Raw genomic sequence first — 26785 nt, forward strand, 5'->3', positions numbered from 1 at the left:
GCAAAACCCCAAAGCATCAAGGTGCAAAGTAAACTGCATGGAGTGGACCACTTCCATTGGCGCACATTTCTACTTTTCTGTCACAAAATGGAAGATTTTAGCGTAAAAGGCAGGAGAAATCACATTGCTTTTCCACTTTGGAAGAGTGTAAATACCTTGCGCAATTAGCAATTGCTGGCATAATTGACAATGGCTTCCTCTGGACTCCGTCTGCTTTTATCAGGTTTCATTTCTAAGCAGATCCCAGAGGAATCCCTTTCCTTATTTCCAGCATGAGAATCCATGCTGGCAGTGAGGCCGCATTTGTTTGGTGTAGCAGGAAATACAGGGGGTCCTGGTATGTCCACTCGGCTCCCGAACTCTACCCAGAAAATGCACGAAAATCTGGCCAATTAGAAAAAGCGACAGTAATAGTGATTTCCACCACTTTTTCTGAACCAATTGACCTGGAAAATGCTGTGTTGCATCAGAATCTGAATGCATTCACTCTGCCTACTATCCCACCGGAAGATTAAGCCAGGAAGTGAACACAGGTGTTACATATTCATGTGCACAATCTGCATTTGGAGCATTAACTAACTGAGCTACCTTACAAATAACTCCTCTGGGGCTTTACCGTCTTAATCCCTTAACTGCCATGGGTATTTCCCCCCAGTGCCAAGGCCTTTTTTGGTGATCTCGGTATGTCGCCATTCAATCCCTTGTAACTTCTTTGTTACATGAGATATCTCGGCCAAAGTTGGCCCCTTTTTTCCCACCTGTAGGCGGTGGTAACGCCACCCGGGAATCCTAATTTGCTGTAGAGGGGTGAGAGAAAATAACCAAAAAGGAGAAAATGTTGGTTTTTTTCAGAAAATAACAATAAAATGTTGTACAAAGAAGCCTGTGGTTTTTTTCCTTGTAAGAGCTAGGAACAAATGTTTAACTGTGCTGGATTCGCCATTTTCCAGGCTTTTAAGAACAGATTGAGTGGAAACCAAAATAACATATTTTGATATGCTAATCAGCCGTTTTGTCAGAGGTAGGCGATTTTGGCATTTTTTTGTCCAATAGGACATGTGTGGAGGGAATTGAAGAAAAGGGTAGGAAAGCTGAATGGGAAGCCAGAAAGGCATACATTTCTGAAAAGTAGACAATATTCCAAGTTTAGGAAGGGGTGATTTGCGCAGGTCAGGCAACAACTATGTAGGGAGAGATTCCATAGTTTGGGGAGAGGTTGGGAAAATGACACAAAAACCCCCACAATTTCTGCACATTTCACTCTGGTCACCCACCGAAACACGCAGCGAACAACACATGGCCTACCTTCCCGCGTTTCCACAGGTTTCCCGACAAAAACTGTACCTCACATGTGTGGGTGCACCTACCTGGGTGCAAAGGGAAAAGCCTAAAACACTGGTAACCCCAAGTCTTTTCGCACAGCAGATTTTCAGGAATTTTGCTCATGTGGATAACCTACAGATTTGGGCCTAGGGTGTCGAAGCCACGAAGAAAGACACCCGTGGGAATCCAAAGAGGTCTGACGTGCGCAAATCGCCCCATAATTTATGACCCACACTCCCTGACAAAGTCTGAAATTTGGTGGAAAAAACACAATTTTCACTTTGTCTGGGATTGTGGGTATTAAGTTCTGGGGCAATTCGTGCAAGTCAGACCTCCGTGGATTCCCACGGGTGTCTACTTTTTGGAAATGCATGGGGTACCCTGTTTTCCTTCGTGGCTTTGACACCCTAGGCCCAAATCTGTAGGTTGTCTTCCCAAACCCTTTGGGGGTTATCAGTGGTTTAGCCTTTTCCCTTTGTGCCCAGGTAGGTGCACCCACACATGTGAGGTACCGTTTATGTCAGGACACCGGTGGTAACGCGGGAAGGTAGGACATGTGGAGTTGGCGGTGTGTTTCGGTGGGTGGCAAGAGGGAAATGTCTGAAAATTGTCGTTTTTTCACTAAATTTCAGACTTTGCCAGGGATTGTGGGTAATACATTCTGTGGCAATTCGCGCAAGTCAGACCTCTGTGGATTCCCACGGGTGTCCTCTTTTTGTAAATGCATGGGGTGTTCCCTGTTTTCCTTGGTGGCTTCGACACCCTAAGCCTTTAATCTTTATCTTGTCCACATGAGCAAAATCTGCTCTGCCGGAAGGCTTGGGGTTACCAGTGGGTTAGCCTTTTCCCTTTGCGCCCAGGTAGGTGCACCCACACATGTGAGGTACCATTTTTGTCGGGACACCTGTGGGAATGCAGGATGGTAAGACATGTGTTGTTGGCGGCGTGTTTCAGTGGGTGGCCAGAGTGAAATAGCTGAAAATTGTGTTTTTTTTTCACCCAATTTCAGAGACATGTCCCTCTGGTCACCCACCGAAACATGCCGCCAACAACAGATGTCCTACCTTCCCGCATTCCCACAGGTTTCCCGACAAAAACGGTACCTCACATGTGTGGATGCACCTACCTCGGCGCAAAGGGAAAAGGCTAACCCACTGATAACCCCAAGCCTTTCGGCAAAGCAGATTTTGCTCATGTGGACAACCTATAGATTTGGGCCTAAGGTGTCGAAGCCACCAAGGAAAACAGAGAACCCCATGCATTTCCAAAATGCAGACACCCGTGGGCACCCCCCTTTCCACTAAAAACATCCATGGTGTTTTAGTGACCCCCACACCAACCCAAAACAAGTTATAATTTTTTTTATTTTTGTTTTTGTTTTGCCTCTTTCCTAAGGGCAGATGGGCACATGTGTGTGGCCATCTGCCCCCGGGGGGGGGGGCAAAATGTACTGCCCCAGGCTTTGGGGGGTGGCTCTGCCAATATTTGCAGTGGCCTCCCCCCACCCCAAATGGATGGGGGCATCTCATGTACCCCTTTCTAGGGGCAGAAATCTGCTGCCAGGGAGGGCTACATAAGGTGCCCCTGATCCACTTTGCCCCCCCCTTTCAAACACAAAAAATCCTGGTGGTCTAGTGGTCCCCCTTCCCCCACCAAAGACAAGTTATAATATATATATTTTTGTTTTGCCCTTCCCTAGGGGCAGATGGGCACATGTCCCGGGGGGAGGGGGGGGTTCAACACGTACTGACCCAAGCTTGGGAGGAGTGGCTCTGCCAATATTTGCAGTGCCCTCTCCCCCCACCCCAAATGGATGGAGGGCATCTCATGTACCCCTTCCTAGGGGCAGAAATCTGCCCCCAGGGAGGGCTACATAAGGTGCCCCCATCCAGTTAGGGTGGGGGGAGAGGGCACTGCAAATATTGGCAGAGCCACTCCTCCCAAGCTTGGGGCAGTATATTTTGCCTCCCCCCCCCCCCGGGGTCAGATGGCCACACACATGTGCCCATCTGCTCCTAGGAAAGGGGCAAAACAAAAATAAAACAAATTATAACTTGTTTTGGGTGGGTCTGGGGGACGACTGAGCCACCATAGATGTTTTAGTGGAAGGGGTGGTGGCCCTGTCCCCCCCACCCAAATGGATGGGGGCATCTCATGTAGCCCTCCCTGGGCACAATATGCCCTTAGGAAAGAGGCAAAACAAAAAAAAAATAAAAAAAAATTATAACTTGTTTTGAGTGGGTGTGGGGGTCACTAAACCACCATGGATGTTTTTAGTGGAAAGGGGGGTGCCCACGGGTGTCTTTTCGGAAATGCATAGGGTTCTCTGTTTTCCTTGGTGGCTTCGACACCCTAGGCCCAAATCTGTAGGTTGTCCACATGAGCAAAATCTGCTTTGCCGAAAGGCTTGGGGTTATCAGTGGGTTAGCCTTTTCCCTTTGCGCCGAGGTAGGGGGGAGAGGGCCACCCCCTTACAAAAATCCCTAGTAACTAGTGGTCCCACCCACCCCACCCAAAACTATGTTTTAAAAAAAAATCTTTTTTGTTTTGTTTGCCCCCCTTCCCTGGGGGCAGATGATCACCCACTTCAAAAACAGATCCCTGCATGATACACCAAACACATTCTGGGGGATAAATGACATTACATCCCCCACTTAAAATTGTGGGGGGATTTGTCCCCCCTGTTCCCCCCATGTCCTACGCCCATGGACCAGGTACATATGGGCTGATTTTCTTTTTGAGATATTCTGGGCTGTTCCGTATAAGCAGTGGTGGACCAAAGACATTGGGCCTCATTACAAGTTTGGCGGTAGCCTTGCCGGTAAAACCGGCAGGCTGCCGCCAAACTTGCGAATATTTCCGGCGCCTGGCATTGGGGAAAAACAGGGCTATTAGAGCCCTGGCGGACCCTGTATTTCCCCATTGCCAGGCGCCGGAATGTTTTACTCCCCATTCCCATTTGAGTTCCATAGGACTCAAATGGGAATGGGGTCATGGGTATCAGGCAGGTAGTTGGGGCAAGCTGGGTGGAGACTTGGCAGGCCTGGAATAGGCACACAAAGAACCCATAACAAATCCCTCCTTTCATTCCTTCTTAGTGTTTGTAGTAACTTCCTGGTGACCACTTCCTGTTGCCAAACAGGAAGTGCATGATAACTCATGAGCTCTCTAGTGTTTGGGTGTGGCTGATGAATGTAAGTGTCCCCAGAAACGCACCCCCCTTAGTGAGAGGCAATAATGGACACACCCCACAAGGGGAATGAGGCCAGGACCAAGTGCGGGTGAAGTCAAAAGAGCTTTATATAATTCAATATAGGGCATGCAAAGGACTCTGCAAACTCCGAGAGCGCTCTGTCTGACAATAGCAAAGACAGTCAGTTATATTACAAATACACGTCATGCATGAGGTACGCTATAGGGGCCACAGAGTCTCAGGGATTGGGTGGTGATGGCTAGATGGTATACAATGTATACAGTTGCTTCTCCAGGATTGGCGGACGTTGGTGCGGCGCCACGTGGGGTGGGAGGTCAGCTGGGCTCATCGGGGTGTAGCGCTGGGCCGGACCTGCCTTGTAACAACGATTAATAGCTAAACTAACATTTGCCCTTTTGGCCACACATTCCCACCCATTCATCACAATTCATGTGTCCTGTTGAGTTGCAACTCCTGGAAGCACTGACCTTAGATCAATACATGGCCAGGAACATTGATATGCAATCTGGATTGTCTTAATACATCAGTTTGGGAGGCACCTTAGGTTCAAGCAATCAGGTCCCATGGGTGTAGTCAGGGGCATGGGCGGGGGTGCTTGACTAACCATCCTTGGCAATTTCGGTGAGGGATGGTATTATGATCTGTTGGTACACGTGTGGGCGCCCCCCTTTCTAGGGTCATTAACTCGGGGTCGATGGAGGTACTACTGACCCGTGGGGGGGTCATGTGACTGGTGCCTGAAAGGCGGTGGGATTTAGGACCAGGTAGCTCGTAAGTTATGGAGTCAGGCTGTGGCGGCCTCTGACACGGGGGAGGGTGGCAGATGCTTGAAACGGGTCCAGCAGGGTCGGGAGGGAAGGCAGGGCTGTGCCGTTTGAACACAGTCTATCTCGAGAGGGCCTGGGCAGGAGGAGGGGGAAATGGCCTTGCAGCTCCGTGCGTGGCATCTTGCACAAGATGGTTTTCCTGTAGTATGGGTGAGGGGCGACTAACAACACATGGGGTTTCTAAAAGCACTCATATGTATTTGTATTTACATGGGATACTTAGCTGAGGATCATACTTTTTTACATAGCATTTCACATCTACAGTTGACATACGAACATGAGGTAGTGTCAGGCAGGTGTGTATAAAGAGTATATAAAGAGAGCAACACAAGTTATTGTTCACAGTTATCAGCTGTCCAGTCTTTGTATATCTCTTCATTACATGTAACATCGGTTGCTCAGTTTTCTCTTTACCCATTCTCCTTTACATTAGCAGCAAACGTTAGTCAACAAGGCACATATTACATAAATGGTTTCTACACATTGCAAGGGCTTTCGGGGTGAGTATGGGTGCAAGGCGCCATGCCGTCTATAACTTGGGGGCTTGGTACAGGGGTCAGGGCCTGCAGGATTTGGGCTGATCTCAGTTACATCCTAGTGTTCTCGTTCATGGCTGGGGCAATGATGTACTGCGGAAGGTTAACAGCTACAGTGTTTTATTTTGATGTTCGCTCACGTCTGGTGACTCGTGAGAACGAGTCTTCAGCGGATCTGCCATGCAGTGGGAGGTGGGGGAAGTGTGGGCCTCTATGAGCGCGGTCAAGTGGGGGTCACTCTGCAGCGTTCAGTGTTTCTGCCTTGGCTTAGATATGCATGTTTCTAGCAAGATGGGGATGGCTTAATACAAGATGCCGTCTATTCTCTGCCACGTAACGTGGTGGTGCAGCCCCACTTGTTGGCCTGCAGCCGCCCCGCCGCCTGGGCCCGGGAGGCCGGGGGGCTGCCGACGAGTCATGGGTCTTAACCAGGGTGGGACATGTAGTGGGAGGGGGGTCCTATTGACCTACTCTTCCCTACATTTCCCCCCTTTCGTTACTTTCGTTACTTAAGTAACGAATACCTTAGCTCCCCCAGTCGTTCGCTCTCTTTCTCAGCCAACACTGCCTCTTCCCAGGCTGCCGTTCCTTTTATTGGCATCCACGCTCTGCACACCCCCCGGAGCTTTCCCCCCTTCTGGCATACTCATCTGGGATGCAAGTCATATATATACATCCCATATCTCCCTCCAGGTCCACCCATACCTCCGTGTACCACTCTAGCTCCCGGGGTTCCTTTATTGTGGTATGTTATAACCTGTCCACTATATCCCCGTCATAATATTTGGGCACCATTCTATACTTGGATTCTGAAACCTCTCCAGTTTGTACGTGTGCTTCCTGTTGCGCCCGTGCCCTTCCTCTGGCCCATTATCACCATCCTCATTGCTCCATTGGGGACTGCATTTGTGCAGCATCGAAGACCCAACTGGCACACACAAAGAATCACAAGTAAAAACACGATGAGGGGCATTAGTAGTTTCACAGCGAGCCTCATCCAGGAAGGTACCCAGGTGAAAAGGTTGTCGAGCTACGTGCTTGGGTCAGTGCCACCTTCTGTCTTCATTTGTTCCCCCAGGTTGTGGACTGCGGCGATGACGTGTGATAGTGTCCCGTTATCAGCATCTTCAGGAGGTACAAAAGTGCAACAGGCACTTCCGATTTTTCGGCAAACACCTCCGTCCATCGCTGTCAACAGGTCTAGGACATACCTGTTTTGCATTGTCATTAGTCTCAGTGCCCTTAGTTCCACTTTGATCACGTTGAACCCTTCTTCAATGTCGTTGGCCAATTGATTCAGCTCCCACCTCGTGATCTGCAGCCATTTTGCATTTGCTCGGGCCTGAATGCTTGGAATGAGGGAGGCGAATAAGCTTTCTGCTGAGCTGAATAACCTGTACCTGCCTGAGATCTGTGCCAAGAGTTCTGAGGAGGCCTTTGAGATATAGTTTGATGACCTCCGTTTTCTGGACAGGATTTCGTCGGCGGTTCCTTCTGATAGGGCATAAAGTGGTGGCTCTTCAAGGGGTGAGGCATTGGTTGTAACTTGAGTCGTTTTCCGGCCCCCCTGGCCGAGGTGGCTCTCCGGTAATACCATTAAGGCTGAGTGCAGTGTCGCCAGGGAACACGTGCCCCTCCATGATGGTGGGAGGTGCATGTATGCCCGCTTGCCACAGACCTAGTAAGTGTCCATCAGGGCTGCTGTTCCTTTCTTCATGTCTGGGATCATTAGGCTCTTGCTGCAGTTCGTGTTTCTTCCCATGTCGATTTTCCCTTCTCCTAGGAAGCAAAGTTCATTTGAGATGTCTTTCTGCAGTTTCAATGCTTTTTCTATAGCGCTCACCCAGGTCAATTTTGCCACATGTTCTGACCACACCGCGGCACACGTCTTTGCAATCCATTGTAGTTTTTCGGCAGTGCTTCAGCTTTGCACGTTACCACATCATCTTTCCATTTGTTTTCTGAAAATAGTGTTCCTTTTATTACTAAAAATGGTTCTTTTAAGCATACCACTCCCTTTGGTCTTGAGTAGCACGTTTTTTCATTCTGCAGCATTTCAAAAGATACCGTGTGTGCCTGGAAGGTGTTCTTAATTCTGCACAGAGTGAGATGGAGGAGACACTGGGCGTCTGCAAGGGGCAATTCTTGCGGCATTAAAACTTTAGGTGTGCCTGAGGCATGGGGGATCAGGAAGCACACGTAGCAACTTTCATTAGTTGTTCGTTTGGCTGTGGAGCTGATGTCTGTATACCATTTATTCGACTGGTGTGGGTGCCTGGGATCCACTATCGTGTCAAGTCCCAGGCCATAGTATTCGTCATATGTCTTCCTCCCTGTTTCCCTTTTCCTCCTGTTTTTAAGGAATGTTTTAGCATGCCTGGCTGCGTGCAACAGGGACTCCCTCTCCCCAGCCCCCTCCTTCTCCCATTCCTCATACAGAGTAATGAACTTATTAGCCATTTCAATATTTTCCTTCATTCTCTCTGTGGTGTAGTCTTTTTCTCTGGGAGGACTGATTGTCGTTGTGGGCGGGGTGGCAGTGGTGCCATATAACCATGATATAACAGATGGGTGTCGATCATTTAGTTCATGTACACTAAAATTTGTGGTGTGGCTTTGGGGCTTCAAATGGATGGTCGGCTTGTTATCAGTATCGTTCTGACGTTTGGCCTGGTCTGGATGTGGGCCATACCAGCTAAAAGCCATCCCATATTAAATAGTTACCCTTCTTGAACGGTTTGCTCACATTTTCCATATTAGTTGCATTATCTCCCCCCTCATTTATCTCAACGCAGATAAATGCTATTATGTAATATGTTGCCAAGCCAAACATGAGTGTACAAAATATAATAGCACAGACAGTCAACCCACATTCGTATGAGTATGTTCGTAAATCAAAAACATTTCTACTCCTAGTGTCCCTATTGCTAATTGTTGCAGGCTGCCTGTTCGTTGCCATGGTTACTCTCATATGTTGAAACATAGAAAAGGGCGCATTAAGCATACAGTGTAATTATTTTTGCATTTTCCACTTTTCAGTAGTCTTTTAGAGTGAGAGAGAGAGAGAAAGTGAGAGTGGGAGCTAGAGAGAGAGTGAGAGAGAGAGAGAGAGGAAGTGAGAGTGGGGAGATAGAGAGGGAGAGAGTGGGAGTGAGAGAGGTAGAGAGTGAGATATCATTTTATGCTGATTCACATGCTGTCATAAGCATTATTATAATACAGTTGTCAGTTCAATACATTTCACGTGCCTTCCTTTTTAAATTTGTTTATTCATGCACATTTACCCCGTCAGTGCCCTCTGCACCTTCTACTGATCCCACGCTGTCATAGGCTTTTCGGACGTCTGTCAAATGTATCCAATATCTCAGGCCCTTCACTTTCACCGCTGTGGGTGTGCAAAACACCACCTCGTATGGGCCATGAAATCTTGGAGCATTCCACCTATGCACGAAGCTCCTGACGTACATCATCTCCCCTGGTTCCAGCTGACCTGTTGGACTTTCTTTCTCTGGAGTGTGCGTTTGTTTCTCCCCATCACTTATGAATGGTGGTGCAAGTTGTCTCGCTATCATTCGTGCTGCCTTAGTAAGTTTAGTCAGGTAGTCATTAAATTCTTCTCCCCGTACAGTTGCACTTCTGTGTGCATCTGAATGTCTACGGAGGGGTGAGTGTGCTGTGTGCATTCGTCTCCCTGTCACGATCTCATGGGGCGACAAATGGTGGTCCTTGCTTGGCTGATTCCTCAGCTCAAAAAGGGCCAAGAGGAGACAGTGCACCCAATTTTTCTTAAGCGTGAAACATAGTTTTTGGAGTCTGCCTTTTAGTAATTCGTTGATCTTTTCTACCATCCCGTTACTTTGTGGGTGATAAATCGAGCACAATTTATGCTTTATTCCTAGCAATGATGTCACTTCTTTAAAGAGATCGTTCACAAAATGTGTGCCGTTGTCAGAGCGAATTACGTCGCAAATTCCCCAGCAGGGGAATATTTCCCGCACGAGAAACTTTGCAGCGCACTTCGCATCTGGGCGGGCACAGGGACCTGCCTCTACCCAGCGTGAAAAGGGGCAAACTACCACTATCATGTACCTCGCTCCGTTACATCTCTCCCCCATATCTGCATAGTCGATATGCAGCTCTCTAAAAGGTCCTATTGGCTTGGGTATCGTTCCTCTTAGTGTTCTCAAAGTCATGCCTGTGTTGTATATTTGACACGTTGTGCATTCCATTGTTAGCTTGGAGAGTTGTTCCTGTAATCCTGGGATAAACCAGTTTTCCTGTATCTCTGCTGCGATCTGCTGCTTTGCGTTGTGTGCTGGGAAGTGTAGCTGCTGGAATTCTACTTATAATAACTTAGCTGGCATCACTACTTTACCTGTGTTGTTTTGCCGCCATAATAAATCAGTTGCCGACTGGCTGCATCCTCTTTTTGTCCACAACTCTTTTTTGTCCTCAGCTGCCTCTTCCTGTAGCTCCAGTATTTGAGACACTGGCATGGCATTGTACCCGTCCGGGACACTTTTCTCCGTTTCTCTTCGTATTAAGTACTCACCTGTGTTTTCTTTTCTCAAATATGACGCCTCCTTGGCAGCCACGTCTGCTGCCGCGTTTCCCAAAGAGACAAAGTCAGTGTTATTGATATGTGCCTGGCATTTTACTATTGCTACTATGGTGGGTTCTTTCAATGCCTCTATGAGTTCCCTTAACAGTTCCGCATGTTGTACGGGTGAACCATCTGCCCTGTTGAACCCCCTTCTTCCCCACCTGGCGAGCCCTCCATGTACTGTTGTGGCCATATATGCTGAATCCGTGTAAATCGTCACTGCGCATCCTTCTGCTGCTCGTAATGCTTCATTTAATGCTACCAGTTCTGCTGCTTGCGCTGAGAAATGAGCTGGTAGTCGCCGCTGTATTAGGACCTCGTACTCACCTTCTTCCATTCGCACAACTGCCACTACCACGTGTTTTTCTCCAGTTTCTGAATTTATGGAAGCTGACCCATCTATGAAAAATACCTCTCCTTCCGTCAGTGCGTTCTCGCTTATCACAGTTGTGCCATTGTCCTCGCCCTGATATGTTGCGCAATCATGTGCCTGGATATCCTCTACAGTGCATGGCTCTGAGATGAATCTTGCAGGGTTAACAACCTTTCATCTTACCACATGTATGTTAGCGCTTGATAGTATGACCTCATATGCGGTGGCTCTCTGTGTGGTTAATGTGCTTTTTGATCGCTCGAGTATGGCGAACAATGAATGTTCTACATACAGTGTCAGTGAGCATCACATCACCATGGTAGCGCTTTTCTCAATTGCGAACGCGGCGGCTGCGAGAGCCTGTTCGCATGCAAAATTTCCTTGCATTACAGCGTCCAGTGTCCCACTGTCGTATGCCAAAGGCTTGTGACCTAGTGACGTTTTCTGTGTTAGGACTGCGGTCATGAGTGCCCCCTTACAGTGCGAGAATAGGTAGAACTTGCGTTCATAATCTGGGGTCGCAAGTACTGGTGCACTTGAAATGAGTTCTTTGAGTGATGTGAATGCATCGCATGTCTCTGAATCCCACTGTATTTCTGTTTTTTCCTTTTGTGCCTCTTTGGGTGCCTGGAGCAATGGGCGTGTGTATGCAGCATAGTCTAATATCCAGGCCCGACAATAGTTGCACATCCCTAGGAATTTTTGAATGTCTTTCACTGTCTTTGGTCTTCCCACGGCTGAAATAGCCGCTACTCTGTCTGGGATTATTATTTTGCCATCTTTTGATATCAATTGTCCTAGGTACAGCACTTCACGTTGACAGTATTGTAACTTCTCTTTGTCCACTTTGTACCCCTTTTGGGATAGCAATGTTAAAAGGGCTATGGAATCTTTTCTACACTCTCCCTCGTTTTTGCTGCAAATCAATAAATCGTCCACATACTGTCCACATCATGTTTCCAAGATCTTCATGCAATATTCTATTGAATATGCTGGGGCTTTCGCAATATCCCTGGGCAACCTGCAGTGTTCGTACCCCCTCCACCCTAGGGTGAATGCTGTCAGGTATCTGCACTCTTCTGCGAGTGGTATTGAGAAAAATGTGTTTTTTAAATCCACTACAGTGAAGTGAGATGCGTCTTTTGGTATGCTGCATAGGATGGATGCCGGATTTGGGACCTAAGGGAGCTCTTTCTGGATGACGTCATTTAGTGGGCGTAAGTCCTGGATCATCCTCCAGGCCCCTCCTTTCGCTTTTTTGATTGGATAAATACATGCATTGCACGGGGAGTTTGAGGGTACTATTATCCCCTGTGCGAGTAGAGCATTTATTGTTTCTTTTATTCCTTCCTCTGCTTCCCAGGACAGGGGGTATTGTTTGACCCGGGGCAGAATTGCTCCAGGCTTGAGATTGATTTTTACTGGTGTGACCCCGTGTAGTAGCCCTACGTCATGGGGACCCGTCGTCCACAATTGCCAGGGTACTGACTGCATGTCATCATTAAAGAATGAAGGTGGGGCACCTACCAATGCCATTAGCTGTATTAGCACCTGGCTTTGCTGTATCATTATTTCACAAGGATTGGCTATTTTCATGATTATTTCTCCGTCACTCTCTGAATCTGTGAAAAGCTCTTCGTCTGACAGATCTTGGAGTGCAATGTCAGCGTTTATGCACAATATCGTGCGCCACTCGCAGCCGTGCATATCCATTGCAATTACAACTATTATTTTGGCTGTGATTTGTACGGCATGTATGTCCAATGACATCACTGTTCCTGGCACTATCTCAGGGCTGGCTATTGGGCGAAAGACAAATTCTGCTGGTACTCTCCATTCTAGCTTTTTCAACTCCGGGACCACCCTAGCTAATGTTTTTAGTCCATGAATGAACATATCTGGGTCCACGGGTATGCCGCGCACCTCTGGGCACGTTGCTCTTCAATATATCACTAGCATTGCACGCATAGAACACATCCCTGGGGTTGAGCACACAATCCCTCCCCTTTTTGTGAACGAGATAGTCATGTTGAACTTACTGAGGAGATCCCTTCCCAGCAGGTTCACGGGTGATTGCTCATAATACAATAGGGGTGCCCTCACTGTTTTCCCCCCCACTGTTGCGTCCAAATCTTCAGTGTAAGGAACTTCGACCACCGCCCCAGAGAACGCCTGCGTCTCCAATTTACGATTAGATAGCGGAAACCGGCCCTCGCGTATGCACGATTTTTCGGCTCCCGAATCTACCATAAAGATGAATTGTCTGTTTCCTATCTCTGCTCCTATCAATCGTTCCTCGCTTGCATTGAAGGTTGCATTGAAGGTTGTCGATAGGATTGGACACGCAAGTGCTCTCTGTGGGCTGTCCTATGCTGGATGCCTAGTTGTTCCCCCTTGGCTGAAAACGTTACCTGAAACTACTGCTACTCCCCCATATGGGGCAGGCGTGCCGTTAGATGTTGTAGTGAATGGGTTGTTTTGTGTGTATGGTATGTGTTCACTGCTTTGTGGATGTTGCTGAATGTGGTGTGCTCTTTCCCTGTATTTTTCTTGCCCTCTTTGTTCTCGTCCTCCGTTCCGGGGCAACACGTATGAGCTCCCCGGATGGGGGTGCCCGTAAAACTGATCATCTTGGTAACTCGGGTTAGGCCTGCTCCTGCATTCGCGCGAGAAATGTCCCCACCTCCCAAAATTCCAACAATTTCCTTGCCCCCTCTGGGTCCTGGTCCCCCATTTCCGCCATTACCTCCATATCCCTATCCACCCCCTCTTCGCCCCCTGTACCCACCTCTTCTATTGTTGGGGTGCCACGCTTGCCAATGCAGTCCTCCGTACTCCTCCTGTCCATTCCACTGCCCGCTGTCTGCCCAGTTTGCAGCCATCCTCCCCTGTATTGCTACTAATCCCCCCTCCTCCTCTTCCAGGACTCTGTCGTGTGGGAGTGCTGCTACAGCTGCTGCAACCTTCACCAGTTTCGATTGTACTAAATTGGCCTCCTCTGCCAACCTCTTTTGTGCAACCTCCTTTTCTTTTTCCTTAATTCTTTTGCAATGGTGCACTATTATGCTCTGTATCTCTGGCCATCCTTTCGCTTCGATCCCTGCTATTTTGTCAAGCGCTTTTTGCACTTCTTTTGGGAGCCCTCTCTTTATTATGAAGTAAAACAGCGATGTTGATTGGTCATATGGTGTACCCATTTCAGCTCTCCACATCTCCTGTACCCGGAAAATGTAATCCGTAACTTCTTCCCCATCATTCATAGTGCATTGCATTACTGACTGTAAATCTGGCGTGTCTGGGAATGTTTCCCTCAATGCGTCCCAAACGCGCGCACGCACACAGTATTGAAGGCAGCGCCATCATGTCTGTCACTATCCAACGTTATTCCCGGGAAACCTGCTTTTGTCCACATCCTGTCTGATTGGTCCCCCACTGCTGACACGAGTAACCTCTTTACATCTCCAATGGCCAGGGGCACCCCTGCAGTGTGTTTCTCAAAGGCATATATCCATTTGCTAGCTCCACCTGATAGCGGGGGCAGCAATTTCAATAAGTTTTCTTTATCCATCTGTGCCCAAGATATGTAATTCGGTCTCCCCGCCTCCAATGTATTAGTGGGAGTTGTAGTCGCCCCTTGCATCCTCTCCCAATACTCACCTTTGTTCCCTTCTTTCCTACCATAGCTACCTTTCCCGTCCTGTTTCTTAACCTCCCTGTCCATTCTTGCTCCAGTGTCCTCCCCGGTGGTGTTTCCTCTAATTCCACTAAACTTCCACCTGCCGCTATTCCCAATCTCCCAGCTTCCTGCTCATCTTCATCTATGTCACACCACAGCTCCTCTCTCCCATCACCTTCCACTCCTTCTCCCTCTACACTTTCTCCCATATTGTTCGCTCCTAGTTCTACTATCTGGGTGGGCTACTCTTGTATTCTGAGTAGTATCTCCCCTTTCTTCCACCCTTCCACATTTGTCTTATCTATGGGGTGGGCCCAGGACAATCGTTCTGACCTTGTTGTACTTGGCTCACCTTGTTCACATAGGCTTTGTATCCTTGACAACTCTTCCCTCGCTATTGAGAGTCTGGCGTCTAAATCTTCTGTCAATTTACATATGTTTACCGAGGGGGTACTCACCTGCCTATTAGATCGGGGGCACTCATATGGCGGTGGTGCAGTTGGTCTTGCTGTGGGTGTGGGGGTGCTAGTGGGCACGTATGTGGGATCACTGTAACCTTCAGCAGGTGGGGGTTTGTTTAGAAGTGGGTACAATCGAGTCACCTCTATGACTCCCTCTTTTCCCTCGTCCTCCTTGCTACCCTCTGCTTGCGCTGATGGGGTAGCCGTGAGGGCGGGTTGATCAAGTGTGGTGTCTATTTTCTTTGGTGGAGGTATTTCCTCGAATAATCGCCATAGATCTAGTATCTCCCTCCTATTATGAAATTGTTTCCCCTTGTATTTTAGGAATATACAGGTGGCTACCATGTCCAGAACGCTTTTATCAAAGGACCCTCCTTGTGGCCAGACCTGGGGGAGACCCTCCCCCTTCAGTTCCGTTACTCATTGGTCATGGTACTTAGTTATTCTATCTGCATGACTTGGTAAACTCTTACAGATGTGCACTAGGGGTGTCTCCGCTCCCATGTCTAAGTCTGTGCTACTCTGTTCTCCTGTACTAGTCTGTTCTGTCACTATGTGTGTGTTACTGTGTACATGTGGCTTCAACCCCTTTCACGTTATAATAAACAACTCACTTCGTTCAATGAAAAGATGCTGGTCTGTCAAATCTTACCAGGCCACACTTACAATGACCGTACCCCCCTAGAAAAGTGCTTATAAACAGTGCAATTATATAGTGTCACATAATTACAGAAGATCACAACCATACAATGTGCACAACACACCGCAGACATTCATCATACCTCAGCATACACATATAGCATTTACCCTCCCTGTCTTGCCCTTCGCCTTCGCCGGCGACCCCCTCTATCCCTCACATAACTTCTTTTGTCTGTATATATATATATATTTTTTTTAAACCCTTGTTTCTACCCCAAATTGAGTGGAATTTGGAGAGGAGTAAGAAGAAAAGCTAATTCTAACGTATTTTCCGTTTCTCTTCACTTATACACCATTAATTCATCTTTTCACAGTTTTACTTATTCCCAGCACTAGTCGAGATAGCACTACGCGGCGCCGCCTTCTATTCCCTTACAGAGTTAGGTTCCTGTCCTCTTTTCCCTTTTCACTTTAGTGTCCTAATGGCCATATGCAAAGAAAGAGAAAGTATTAGAAGTAAGATAGTTCCCCTTATGTTCCCCGCTCCCTTTTTCGCGTTTCCCCTTGTCCTTCAAAAAAACCTAAACATTTTCCCTTTTAATATCACTCGCACTTAATACTCACGTGCCCGTCTTGATCTGAGACTCTCCGGATTTGGTCCGTCCAAGCAGCGCAGCCTCGCACTCAATGGCCCCACCCGGCTCCGGTGAGCGGTACTAAGGTTTTTTTTCAACGGGACCCGTACCCTCTCGCCCTAACTGCGTGGGCACGTCTCTGCGTACCAGTTGCCGTAGGTGGGCAGCTCTGTTGAGCGGGCATGCCGTGCGTCTCCACTGCAGCCGGGGTCGTCTCGTGCCAAGGGGACAGTTTTAAAGTTAACAAAATAAATCACGTCTATGGGGTCACCACTGAATGTAAGTGTCCCCAGAAACGCACCCCCCTTAGTGAGAGGCAATAATGGACACACCCCAGAAGGGGAATGAGGCCAGGACCAAGTGCGGGTGAAGTCAAAAGAGCTTTATATAATTCAATATAGGGCATGCAAAGGACTCTGCAAACTCCGAGAGCGCTCTGTCTGACAATAGCAAAGACAGTCAGTTATATTACAAATACATGTCATGCATGAGGTAAGCTATAGGGGCCACAGAGTCTCAGGGATTGGGTTGTGATGGCTAGGTGGTATACAATGTATACAGTTGCTTCTCCAGGATTGGCGGACGTTGGTGCTGCGCCACGTGGGGTGGGAGGTCAGCTGGACTCATCGGGGTGTAGCGCTGGGCCGGACATGCCTTGTAACAACGATTAATAGCTAAACTAACATTTGCCCTTTTGGCCACACATTCCCACCCATTCTTCACTCTTCATGTGTCCTGTTGAGTTGCAACTCCTGGAAGCACTGACCTTAGATCAATACATGGCCAGGAACATTGATATGTGATCTGGAGTGTCTTAATACATCAGTTTGGGAGGCACCTTAGGTTCAAGCAATCAGGTCCCATGGGTGTAGTCAGGGGCATGGGTGGGGGTGCTTGACTAACCATCCTTGGCAATTTCAGTGAGGGATGGTATTATGATCTGTTGGTACACGTGTGGGCGCCCCCCTTTCTAGGGTCATTAACTCGGGGTCGATGGAGGTACTACTGACCCGTGGGGGGGCATGGAACTAGTGCCTGAAAGGCGGTGGGATTTAGGACCAGGTAGCTCGTAAGTTATGGAGTCAGGCTGTGGCGGCCTCTGACACGGGGGAGGGTGGCGGATGCTTGAAACGGGTCCAGCAGGGTCGGGAGGGAAGGCAGGGCTGTGCCGTTTGAACACTGTCTATATCGAGAGGGCCTGGGCAGGAGGATGGGGAAATGGCCTTGCAGCTCCGTGCGTGGCATCTTGCACAAGGTGGTTTTACTGTAGTATGGGTGAGGGGCGACTAACAACACATGGGGTTTCTAAAAGCACTCATATGTATTTGTATTTACATGGGATACTTAGCTGAGGATCATACTTTTTTACATAGCATTTCACATCTAAAGTTGACATACGAACATGAGGTAGTGTCAGGCAGGTGTGTATAAAGAGTGTATAAAGAGAGCAACACAAGTTATTGTTCACAGTTATCAGCTGTCCAGTCTTTGTATATCTCTTCATTACATGTAATATTGGTTGCTCAGTTTTCTCTTTACCCATTCTCCTTTACATTAGCAGGGAACGTTAGTCAACAAGGCACATATTACATAAATGGTTTCTACACGTTGCAAGGGCTTTCGGGGTGGGTATGGGTGCGAGGCGCCATGCCGTCTAGAACTGGGGGGCTTGGTACAGGGGTCAGGGCCTGCAGGGTTTGGGCTGATCTCAGTTACATCCTAGTGTTCTCGTTCATGGCTGGGGCAATGATGTACTGCGGAAGGTTAACAGCTACAGTGTTTTATTTTGTTGTTCGCTCGCGTCTGGTGACTCGTGAGAATGAGTCTTCAGCGGATCTGCCATGCAGTGGGAGGTGGGGGAAGTGTGGGCCTCTGTGAGCGCGGTCAAGTGGGGGTCACTCTGCAGCGTTCAGTGTTTCTGCCTTGGGTTAGATATGCATGTTTCTAGCAAGATGGGGATGGCTTAATACAAGATGGCGTCTATTCTCTGCCACGTAACGTGGTGGTGCAGCCCCATGTGTCGACCTGCAGCCGCCCCGCCGCTTGGGCCTGGGAGGCCGGGGGGCTGCCGACGAGTCATGGATCTTAACCAGGGTGGGACATGTAGTGGAAGGGGGTCCTATTGACCTACCCTTCCCTACACTGGCTAAATAAGCCACACCCAAGATTCTTCCAGTGCTTCAGGTTGCTTACTGTGAGCTGTATCAGCAGCACACTTGCCGTGCTCTGGATCTGCCAGCATCTGCTTCCCTGCTCTGGATCATCCTGCTTCTGCTTACCTGCTACGGATCATCCTACTTCTGCTTACCCGCTCCGGATCATTCAGCTTCTGTTTACCTGGTTCTTACTCCACGCCGCAGCTATCTCCAGTCAAGAGGGGACTTCTACACCGGCACTTGTAAGAACAAAGAAGAACAGCGTTAACACGCGCACATCAGTAACGCTGCGCATACTCACTGAATCTTCCCGCAACGCTGGAATCCAGGTTAGTTGCACGACCGCACAAACCTCTGTAAGAAAGAAGAGACATTATTAATTGTGCTTGCTCCAATAACGCAGACACTTATTTCACTGTGCTCTCTCTCTCTCTACGCGGTGCATACTTACCAAAAGCCTTCGTGCAAACTTACCTAACCACCAAGTCTCCGGTAGCGCTGAACCCGGACTCAAGACGCTAATACCACATAATTTCTCCTGCAAGGGAAAGGGAGAGACATTACCAGGCACGCTCGAATTGAAGATGCTGCACAAACCTACCAGCAGCTAACTTCAGTAGATAACCAATGGAGGTTTTTTCTCTCTTTGGTAATATGTTCTCTTTTAGTTTTCCAGTGATTGTCCTCATGGCATTGTTTTGGATGATTTGGCACTGTTTTATGCATTTATTGCTGGTCCCTAGCATAAAGGAATTCTCGTAGTTTAGCCTGGAGAGGATTATGGCTCTAGTAATAATGGAGCTGTTTTGCTGGTTTAGATGAGGTCTGATTTGTCTTAGCAATTTTTGATGGTATTGGCAGGTTTGTTTGAAATATGCAACGTGCCCGTCTGCTCCTAGGGTGGCCTGTAGGAAGACACCAAGGGCCTTTACTTTTTCTGAGACCTTCATCGTTGAGCTTTTGATTTTAAATGTCACATAAACTGGACCAAGTTGGGCTCTGGCTTGGGATGAGCCAAAGACCATGAGCTCAGTTTTCCCTCCATTGAGGCACATCCAGTTGGTCTTCATCCATGCCTCAATGGAGTTGTAGATGGAATAGAGCTTGTCGTTGTCTTTGGGTTGACATCCTGTCAGTTCCATCACCAGCTGTGTGTCATCTGCAAAGTTAGTAAAAAATATTCCCATGATGGTGAGGAGGGTGTAGAGACAACGCATATAAAAGTTAAAAAGAAGGGGCGAGAAACTGGCTCCCTCAGGCATACCACAGTCCACCAGCTGGGGGACCAATGAATGATTGCCCCATTGGATCTTGGAGCTCCTGTTTCCAAGAAAGGAGAAGATCCACTCAATGGCTTCCTGTGAACAATTGCCTGACTTATCTAGGGCCTCTCAGAATTTATGATGATCTAACAAATTGAATGCTGCCGAGAGGTCCAATAAGATCAGCAGTCCCGATTTACCTTTGTCTATTATGCCTAGCATTTTGGTCTGGAGGTCTAGGAGGGCCGATTCCGTTACACGGGCTTCTCTGAAGCCAAACTGTTGGGTGTGTAGTAGATTATTCTGGCCAATGTATTTTTGCAATTGGCCTATGGCAACTTTGTCTATGATTTTAAGTAGAAAGTTGCAGTTCATAATGGGACGAAGATTGACTGGGTCGCATTGATCTAGACCGGGTTTTTTAACTAGTGGGGTCACCGTTACAGTTTTAATGGATATTGACACCTTATGGTCTCTGAATGAGGAGTTGACCATTCTACAAAGAAAAGGGCAAATAGCTCAGCATTTTCAAGAATCAATTTAGGGGGTAGAGTGTTTTCTGAGCAGGAGGTATATTTGGTGGATGAGAGGGTTTTGATTATATCATCTACTGAGTGAAGTGGAATTTCTCCATCTCCGGGTGATCGGGCTCAGGCACCGTAGCGGAATGGGGAAGAGGTTGGTCGGCTATCGTGCATGCTTTTACGTTTTTCCGGGCCTTCAAAATTTTATTGTAGTAAGACGTTTGTATGGTTTCACAATCACCTTGTGATGGTTGAAAAGTGGGGGACAGGGTTGCAGGTTTGTCGACTGATTTTAGGATTTGTTTACCTGTGGAGTTGGATGCTGCGGTAATCTGCTCATTGTAGAAGTCTTTTTTTGCTGTTGTCAGCTTTTCTTTATATAGATGGTCTAGCTTTTTCCATTTTTCCTTATTATTGACAGAGGGGTCTTTTTGCCATTTTCTTGCTGCTTTCCTCTTTTCTTTTTTGAGTCTACAGGTTTCCGTATTGAACCAGTTCTGATGGATTTTGTTTGGTCTAACTAGTCTCTGTTTCAGCGGGACATGTTGGTCAAGGATTTTTGTGAATTGATCATTGAAGGTGGCTATACGTTTCTCACATGGATCCTCTTCATTCGTGGTGTTCATAATGCTAGATAGACCTTGCGTGAGGAGAGCTGGTGTGATCTTTTTAAAGTTTCTACTTAGTGTTATGTTAGGGATATTGTTCAGTTTCTTGACATTTTCTTTTGGTGTGAGATTTAGCTCGATTTTATGATGATCAGACCATATGCAGGGGAAGGTACCGAGAATTGTAGAGTTCACATTATTGGAAATAATCCAATCAAGTTGATTTCCTTTATTGGAAGTGGGCTCCGAGTTTATTACATGGACATCAATAGATTTGAGTTCTTTCTCGAGGGAGATAGCATCCTTGTCTTGGGGATTCCCTTTCCACCTGTTGAGGTCTTCTAGTAGCATCGTTCCTGTATTGGGTTCCTTTAGGGTATTTAAGAGGTGGATGGGTTCTTCGTTAAAGTCGGAGATCAGTGACGGTGGTCTGTAGATGGCAATAATTTTAATGCTACATCTTTTTGAGGGTGTCATTTTTAGCTTGATTATCTCACGCCCATTACATTGTTATGCATTGTTATGTCCGTCCTTGCTAATGCCTTGCCACTGGTGTCCGTCCCAGACCTGGCAATTGGCTTGCTGATTCTAAATGCCCCAAAGAAAGCTATGCTGAAGGCTGACCTAAATAACCTATCCTCATAAGGCGACTTGCAGACCTCACCCAATTGGTTGATCAGCTGCCTCAGTACTCTAAAGTCTATTGGCAATCTGTGGTGTGGGCTCAGTGTCCTCCCCCTTTTCCAACCTTGCTGCGCTGTCCTGACTGTGAAGCTCTAAGTGAAGCTCTTAGTTGGGTCTCCTCTACCCTCCAACTTCTGAAAAAATGCTATAGCTGCCAGGTGCTCCGCTAACCAAGTTTTTGATTTCATAGAGTTCTTTGTCCATGCCACCAAATGCTTGACCCTATTGTCCATACTCTGCCCCATGTGATGAATACTGTGGAGTCATCATTGATTTCCAGCCAAAGAAGTCTCCCTTGTGGCCAGGGGAACGCAGCTGCTACCTGATCCTGTCCCTGGTGGTGGTATTTTGAGGGTGGATCACATGGGAGGAGAAGGCTGTCGGGGAGTGGTGGTGACTCCATCAGGAGAGACACAGTATTCTTTCCTTCACAGAAATTAAGACCCCATAATTCCTGAATTCTTAATGGCTTGTAACTTCACAAATCCCTCTTATTATAAGATTTAAACATCTCTTCCTACAAAAGAATCTGAACACAATACCATTCCACCTTCATATACGCATTATACTCACTTAACATCTCCTGTCTATGATGTTTTTGATTTAAACAAAGATTCAACACAACATAACTTTAAAAGGTGTAAACTCCTATGGACTCCAACTCCCATAAAGCCTCAAGTACTGAGACGAGGAAGAGGAAGAAGGAGTTAATGTGGATTAAATGTGCAGACTAGTCATAATGAAAATCTGGTGCGCAGGACATTTAAAAAATGGTGAACACCTTCAGTGGAGCAGAGAAGAGAGATGCAGAAGCAGATGCAGAGAGACGGACCGTGCTGAGAGAGACAAATTCTTCCAAGCAACCTCTTGTGAGCATACTTTACCGGAGAGGTGTGGGACGCGAGAAGCGCAGCAGAGGCATACGAGGGACTGCTAGAAGACCATCAGCAGCAGCAAGGATGTTGGGGATGTGGTCTTATTAAACAACCACAGTTCTACCGGCAAATGAATGCGGAGCCGGCAGGGGGATACGAATGAGATTCTGCAAAGCCTTCCCAGAGTCAAAACCTTGCTGCAGCAACGTGCCACGGTCCGGAAATGCCATCAAATACCAGTGAGTCTTCCCATAGGCTTTGGGGACCCGGGGTAATGACGACAGGCATAGGACCAAGTGAAAACCTATTTTTAATACCAACCAAGTCAATTAGAAAGACAGAATTTACACAATTCTTCATATAAGAGTAATCAAGATGGGGGAAAGTTGGAGTAAATATTATCACCAGCAGATGAACATTAAGGAAGAAGTTAAAAGGCAAAATCTGTACAAGTTTCCATGTATGTGATATCAATGTGGGGGAAGTTGGAACAATTTGCGCTTTGAAACACTTGTGTATAGGCGCGTTATAAATGCCATATCATATATCATATCATATCATATCATATCAAGTAGTACCTGAAGTCAATGAAGTATACACAGTGAAGGAGTACATCTGTGTTATACTGAAAGAGAACATTGTAGGAAGTCCTGGTGAAAGAAGTATATCAGGCAGTGAGTTTTTGGGAGAAAGATACATGGCAGGGGAGTATACCAGGAGATATAGAAAAAACCCAGAAGGGGATTCCTGGCAGAGGAGTATATCAGGTTATCCATGTAAAGCAAGAGAACGAGAACATTGTAAGAAGTCTGAGTGAAAGAAGCACATCAGGAGGTGGTGAGCCCTTGGGAGAAAGATACCTGGCAAGAAAGTATACCAGGGGATCTGCCAAACTCAGAAGGATTCCTGGCAGGGGAGTATACCAGGAAACCATCCTTAAGAAAGTGTTGCGTGAAAGAGACTTTTCTACTACTTTTAAGGAATCATTGTTTGGAAAAGATACCTTTTGGCCATCCTCCAGACAGTGTTGTGTGAAAGAGACATTTCTACTATGTTTGAGGAATCATTGTTTGGAAAAGACACGTTTTGCCATCCTTAAGAAAGTGTTGTGTGGAAGAGACATTTTCTGCTACTCTTAAAGAGTAATTATTTTAAAGGACATTTTCGCTATCCTACCTCAAATAGTTCAGGGAAAAGGACCCATTTTCTGGTTTCAAGGATTGTTTGTTGAATTTCCATATTGTGAAGGAGTACAACTGTGTTATACTGAAAGAGAACATTGTAGGAAGTCCTGCTGAAAGATGTACATCAGGCAGTGAGCTTTTGGGAGATAGATACCTGGCAGAGGAGTATACCAGGGGATATCTACAAAACCCAGAAGGGGATTCCTGGCAGGGGAGTATATCAGGTTATCCATGTAAAACAAGAGAAAGAGAACATTGTAAGAACTCTGAGTGCATGAAGCACATCAGGTAGTGAGCCCGTGGGAGAAAGACACCTGGCAAGAGAGTATACCAGGGGATCTGCCAAACTTAGGATTCCTGGCAGGGGAGTGTACCAGGAATCCATCCTTAAGAAAGTATTGCGTGAAAGAGACATTTCTAATATTTTAAGGAATCATTGTTTGGAAAAGATACCCTTATGCCATCCTCTAGGCAGTGTTGTGTGAAAGAGAAATGTCTACTACTTTTGAGGAATCATTATTTGAAAGGACACTTTCGCTATCCCTCCTCAAATAGTTCAGGGAAAGGGACCGATCTTCTGGATTCAAGGATTGTTTTTTGAATTTTCATATTTTACTTTTATACACTTTTTGCTAAATCAAAACCATAGACATTTACCTTACATCTTTGATTGTTCATTTCTAGTGTGAGGGTCAGAAATATTTTGGACACAATGACAGTTTGCATAATTTTTACGACGAAACACGGACTGATCTTTAGTTTTTATTTCCTAGGTAGGGAAACTCTCTTTAGGATAGGGACATATAGGCCTTTATCCAACCCTCTTATTTTACTAAAGATGTCTGATGTTGAAAACTCTACAACTTTGTGTCCGCCTCTCACTTCTCTCCCCTCACACACAGCTCTGGACATACCGCCCAAAACAAATTTATGCATCTCCTGTGCTTCTTCCTTGTCCCATCCGCCAGAGCCTGTACTGCTAACTCCTTCACCCTTTTGTCCACTCCACAAACGCTCAAAGCCACTTGTCGAATGATGTCATTGCCTTGTCCACCTGGGGACATGTGTGTCTGATCCTCTCGATCTGTAAATGAGAAAGTGCGTCATCAGCTGTATTATGTAAACCCAGCACGTGTCTTGCCCTTAACTACGTATTCAAATGCAGCTACGCCCATAATAAGTGGCGAATCAATCTCATTATTAACCGACTTTGTGCTGTCTGGTTGTTAATTGCTGGACTGCCCAGTATTGTCTGACCATAACGTCAAGCGTCTGTTTCCAAGTTCTGTACTCAATATGTGCTATGCTGCTGCAAAAGTTCTAATGTGTTTATATTTTTTCTCCAATGTTTCCTGTGCCACTTGCGAGGCGTGCTGCCCTACACCATTCTTTCCCTAACAGCACCCCAAACCCCCATCTCCCTGACATGCCTGTGACTAGTTGCTCCTGCCCGTACTGCATCCAAGGGGTCCTCCACAACCTTACCCCATTAAAATCCGTCATGAAACTATGCCACATTCTCAAGTCTTCACTCAAGCCCCTATTCAACCTGATGTAGTTCCTTGGTGCAGTTACACCTGTTATCGCTCCTGCTAGTCTCCTTCCGAATGCCCTCCATGCTGCTACAATTCTTGTTGAAGTTCAGCCTCCCTATCAGTACCTGTATCTCCTTCAGCATTGCTTTCTCTTTCGCCAGTATTTACTTAATGTTGCTCACAAATTCCTTCACTTTCTTTTGAGGTAACCTGGTCAGCCCAACTTCTGTATATGTGTCCATCCCTAAGTATGTAAGCCTTGTGCACTGGCCTTGCGTCCTCTCCACTGCTAGTGGAACACCTAACTCCATCACCAATTTGCTAAACTCGGCCAATAGCCTTGTGCGTGTTCCTTTCCGTTTCTCGCCTTCAAATAGGAAATCTTCCACATAGTGTGTTTTCCCCCCCTTAGGCGGCCTCTCATTCAGCACCCACTCCAGGAAAGTACTGAATTGCTCAAAGTAAGGCCAGGAAATTGAACAACCCATTGGCATGCAACGGTCTATGTAGATTGCCCCCTGAAATTGGAATTCTAACAAGTGATACTACTTGGGTGTACCAGTAATAAGCGGAATGTCACCTCTTTGTCGACTTTGGACAACAGCTGCCCACTGCCTTCTGTGTCAGAGTTACTGCCTCATCAAAGGAGGCGTAGCTCACAGTGAACAATTGGTTGGATGCCAGGGATTGCTTAGGGTATGACAGTTTGTGTATAAATCTAAATGTCCCAACTCCTTCTTGGGTACCATCCCGATTCCCCAGCAGTGAAATGATCAGGTGTTCTATTGGTCTTGTAATGTACGGGCCGGCTACCCTCTCCAGTTGAATTCCTTTTCTATCTTTTCCCTTACCACTTCCGGGTACACCCGCACCAATGTATTATTTCATGCCCATCTTTCCACCATAGGGCCCCTATATGGGACTTCAAAGCCCATTGTGAAACTCCTAATTAAGGCACCCCATTCCTTTATGACAGAGTATACTTGCAACCATGCTAATACCTTTGCTACCCGTATGGGTGATGGGTCCTTGGTACTCAGGACCAACGGATGCCCCTCTGTTTTTGTGCCGGTTGCCTCCGACCTAACTCGTTCCCGTTCTCCTTCCCCTGACCTACCTTCCCTATACCCACCCCTGCTGCCACATGACATCCCCTGTTGTCCCCACTGTATCCCTCCTTCACTAGTGTGTATTCTTAGCGCTGGCTGCACATCTCGTTGGTCACACTAGGGGGCCCTTTGCCTTCCTATTCTCAGTATTCCCACTCTTTCTCATGCCTGTGAATCATAATGCATCAACACATAAGTTACATCACTTTATACCACTTCAACAATGAGTCACATTTCTCACGTCCCACTATCCTAAACCCCACCCCAGCCCTTCACCCCCTCCCAGTCCTCTAATTGTGGGTGGCGTTACTCCCCTCTCTCGACTTTTCCTCTATCCCCATAAGCAGCTGTGCCATATCTCACCATCCAGATCCTCTGTTTGCCCCATTCCCCCTCCTGCATGTCCTCTCTCCAGGCCTGAGGGCTCCACAGTTGGAGCAAGCGTGCCTAAAATTGCAACTGGGACCCCAACTGCATGCCACCCCATTGAACAGCCTGCATACTGGTTGATCCTTCTTCACCATGCAGTCTCCTCTCCCCTGCCCCCTTCCTCTGTACGCC

The sequence above is a fragment of the Ambystoma mexicanum genome, chromosome 10, assembly GCF_040938575.1.
Source record: "Ambystoma mexicanum isolate Mex_15411 chromosome 10, UKY_AmexF1_1, whole genome shotgun sequence".
Classification (NCBI taxonomy): domain Eukaryota; kingdom Metazoa; phylum Chordata; class Amphibia; order Caudata; family Ambystomatidae; genus Ambystoma; species Ambystoma mexicanum.